Genomic DNA, 4,835 nt, shown 5'->3' on the forward strand with positions numbered 1-4,835 from the left:
AAAAGGTCATTTCATGTGAAATGCATACATATACAGAGAATTATTCTACAATGTCCAATTAGTCTCTATTGTGCTACATGGATAGATCACTATTTTCTGCATAGCGAGTGATTACACATATGTGCAAGTAGTATATACAAGTACGCTTATACAAGCAAGGTCAACACAGCATACAAGAAGAATCAGCAAGACAGAAGCATTCTCAAGGGACAAGGTCGCATCTTTGCCATAACAAGAGTGTTGAAAAACTGATCAAGTTTAGTTTCATACTTGTTTTCTTATTTCTGCATTGTTTGTTTTTTCAAGTAGGCTCTTAGTCAAGAAACATTCTCGATTTTAAGAAAACTAAGTGTGAAGTTAACCATATTTTTATTTTTATGTCATGAATGTACTATATGATCTTATTTATCTTACTAGCTAATTATGATTAAGAAAGATTAATTATGTAATTAAGTATTATGAACCAAAAAATCAAGAAAACAAAGAACATGCATGAGGCAAAGAGCCTACCTTTAAATGGCTATGGTTACGATGCTTGCTGGCAAAGTTCTGATTAGCATCAATATTGTGAATGGCTGTTGTTGTTGCGAAGCTTGCTGGAAAAGTCGCTTCTGATTAGCGTCTGATTAGCATGTAAAGACAGAAACAAGAAGATGAAAAGAAGTAGATATGCAGATGAAGCATACATGAAGGGTCAAAATCTTGCTTAAGCACAACTAAATCTTTTGATTAGAGAGCTTAGGTGAGTCGTAATGCAGAGAAAACATCACAGAGAGAGCAAGAACAAAAACCAGGGTCGAAAGTGAGGGCAAGAAGAAGAGTACGTTTTTAGGAGAAGAGGGAAATCGTAGAGAGAGAAGATAGAAAGAGAGGGCCAAATTCAAAATCTTAGAAAAGGTTCACATCATTAAAGGATATCATCTTTAATGAAGCATATATTCTCAAGGATATATCACATTTAATGAAGAACGTTTATAAAAAATGGACGTTTGACAATAAATGGAATTATCTTTAAAAAATCACTTTTAGGTTCACATCATTAAAGGATATATTCTTTAATGAAGCATATATTCTCAAGAATATATCACATTTAATGAAGAACGTTTATAAAAAATGGACGTTTGACAATAAATGGAATTATCTTTAAAAAATCACTTTTATCAAAGTTCGTATAAGAATTAAGCAATCGATTTTTTTCCATATCACACATAGGTCTTACCGTGGGGTCGGTAGTCCCCGGCAGTCCCTGGACCCCGTCGCTAGGGGCGTTGCCCCCCGTCCGGCGTTGCCCCCCAGACCCCCCACTGGGGGGCGCTGCCCCCCGGACCCCCGGCTGGGTGCGTTGCCCCCAAGGGGGCGCTGCCCCCCGGACCCCCGGACCCCCGGCTGGGGACGTTGCCCCCAGACCCCCACCAAGGGTGCTCCCTCCTAGACCCCCATTAGGGAGCATTGCCCATAGCAAATAGTGCCTCAAATGTCGTTTAGAGTTTCTAAGAAATCCACCACTATAGTGAACAATATTATAATATTATTATATTCCAAAATATACTATTATAATATAATATTATTTTATATTATGATAATAAGTTATATTATTAAATATTATATTAAATAATAAAATAATAAAATATTATGTTATTAAATATAATATTAATTTATTGATATATTTTTTTATAAGACAACATAGAAAGTAATAAGTTAGTTACATAGGATTACTCATTTTGCATCATTTATTGCTTTGCTAAAAGAGTTCCTACGTCTACATAGATATTTCAAGGTGTTGAGGCTATTCTAATATTAATGCCATATAAAATAAGATTCATATCTTGCTATTCTATTTTCACGACCTTTACTTCTCATTATATGGATAAATCTACTCTTTTCAAATCTACTTTTTAATTTGACACAACTCATATTAGTTACTTCTTGATGTATATTACTGACAATGTGCACTATATTTAGGCCATAATACCAACTATTGGTATATGATTATTCAATTTTGCATCCAAAATTATTGCTTGTGCATGCACTAACATTTGTGCTTCCCAATATATTAATAACTATTCTACTTACCACGTGGACATAAACTTTGCACCAACCAAATCTTATTCATACTATGCCTGTAATACATTAAACCTTGAGAGGATTTGACCATGCGGCTAAAACATTCTCTACACTAGCACACAATAAATTGTCTTCCTTGGAAAAGTTACATATGGCCTGTAAATATTTTAAGAACGATAAGTCTTGAGAGGATTGGACCATGTGGCTAAAACATTCTCTAAACTTGCACACCATAAATTGTCTTCCCATGGAAAAGTCACATATGATCTAAGTATATTTTAAGAATGATAATCCTTGAGAGGATTCAACCATGTGGCTAAAACATTCTCTACACTAGTACACAATAAATTGTCTTCCATGAAAAAGTAACATATGATCTATAGATATTATAAGAATGATAAGACTTGAGAGGATCGGACCATGTAGCTAAAACATTCTCTACACTAGCACATAATAAAGTGTCCTCCGCAAAAAAGTAACATATGATCTACATATGTTTTAAGAATGATAATCCTTGAGAGGATTCAACCATGTGGCTAAAACATTCTTTACACTAGCACACAATATACTGTCTTCCATGGAAAAGTAACATATGATTTGTACATATTATAAGAACAATAAGCTTTGATAGGATTTGATCATGTGGCTAAAACATTCTCTACACTAGCACATAATAAATTATCTTCCCATGGAAAAGTAACAGATGATCTACCCATGTCTTAAGAATGATAAGCCGTGTGAGAATTTGTCCATGTGGCTAAAACATTATGTAGACCATCACACACACCATGAATACTTTTTATACTAAAGTAAGATATGATGTGCATATATACTAAAGTAAGATATGATGTGCATATATTATAGGCTAATGAAGTTTTGGCCATATGGTCAAAGCATCCATTTCAACTAAGCAATGATGACTACATAGACCTTTTTTATCTAGTAACTCAAGTAATCTAGATCAAGGATATACTACCATGTTCATTGAGAAAACAAGTTTTGGCCATGTGGTCAAATTTATTCTCTCTTATGATGTTGGAAAATGGAATACTACACTAATTTTGCAATGTATACTTTAGCTTGTCATCTATTAATGCATGTTTTCATTATCAATGCTACGTGATTACTTGATGAATATAAGATCACTCAATCTCTTATGATTAAATGTCTTATGATGAATATAAGATCACTCAATCGCTTATGATTAAATCTCAAATGCTACGTGATTACTTGATGAATATAAGATCACTCAATCTCTTATGATTAAATGTCTTATGATGAATATAAGATCACTCAATCGCTTATGATTAAATCTCAAATTTTTTCACTTACTCAGGCAACATGGACCAAGACTTTCATTGTGGGGATCGTGTCAATTTGATGATGGATCGAGATGTTGTTGCACTTGGAACAGTATGTGCAATACGTCCAACTGACACATGCCATGGGCAAGTCCTTGGAGATGGATTTTTGTCAGTTTCTATCGACAGCTGCCTAAATGATGCAGCTTGCTTGCCATTTCCAAACAACAATGCAACAAAGGTCATTCAGGCAGTGGGTAGTTTTGTAAAGTGGGAAAAGAAAGATGTGGTGGTTGTTGAAGGTGCCTTCATGATTGTTGATGATGATCATGCGGTGCCACCTTCTAATGATTTTAATGCTATTGGAGATGAGGACACTCCAAGTATCCGTGAAAGTTGGAAAGAGCGTAAAGTGATGCTTTGGATAGAAGGCAATGAGAAGTACGTTGAAACAGGGATTATTCTCTTAACATTTCCATATGACGTGATTAACTTTGATCTATTAGGAGAAGAAGATGTGGGTGTGGTGGTAGATCAAATCCTTGATCCAACTACAGGGACAGACACATGTGACATGCTTCAGTGCATCAATTTGGTTAGGTGGCCTATCAAACAGGTCACCTTTGATGATGGTACACCACTGCTACATGAACAGGAAACACAAGCTTTCACATCTCCAAATGAGAGCATAAAAGATGTGTGTGAGGAAACTGAGGACTTTATTTCAGGTTCAAAATCCATTTTCTTATAGAAGAGATCATATTGTATGATCAATAGAAGGCCTAGAATTCTTTCTCTCAAAGCTTCAAACTTGAGAACCTCAATGGAATCAGTTTTACTTGTTGTTGCTACAATTGATTGTTGTCCTGCAAAGTGTTGTCAATATGCTGATAGAGATGCAGTACACCAATTGCGGAGGCACTTCTGGGGGTTACGTTTGGAAGAACGTACCAACTATGTTTATGATGTTTTGGAGTCATCATGCCGCATTGACAATATGGGTACACGAAAATACAGTTTTATATTCAATGGGAAAGTTGTATGCGGTAGGGCATGGTATGGGATTCATGGCATCCCCAAAACATCTTTCTCCATCAACAAGGTTCTCATACTACTACACAAATGGAGGACATAATACTACAGATGGACAACAAGGTTTTAAATGACTACTAGAGAACTTGTTGCTACAACTAGATAATTGTGGATCAGAAAACAAAAACCGTTATCTCTTTGCATATTTATCATTGCTTGTGGCACGAGGGACCTGCAAGATGATCCAAGTTGGGTTTCTCATGGTGGGTCACACACATGAACACATTGATGCAATGTTCAGCAAGTTCTCAGAGAAGCTTAGAACAAGCATGACATTCACTTTTCCTCACCTTATGTGGCATTTTCAATTGTGCCAGTCAACAAGGCCTTCTCCTTTTTTGTTGACACATGTACCAGACTTCAAGAGTTACATTGAAG

The sequence above is a fragment of the Cibotium barometz genome, chromosome 19 (genome assembly GCF_041138505.1).
Source record: "Cibotium barometz isolate CiBa-2024 chromosome 19, ASM4113850v1, whole genome shotgun sequence".
In the NCBI taxonomy this organism is placed as follows: domain Eukaryota; kingdom Viridiplantae; phylum Streptophyta; class Polypodiopsida; order Cyatheales; family Cibotiaceae; genus Cibotium; species Cibotium barometz.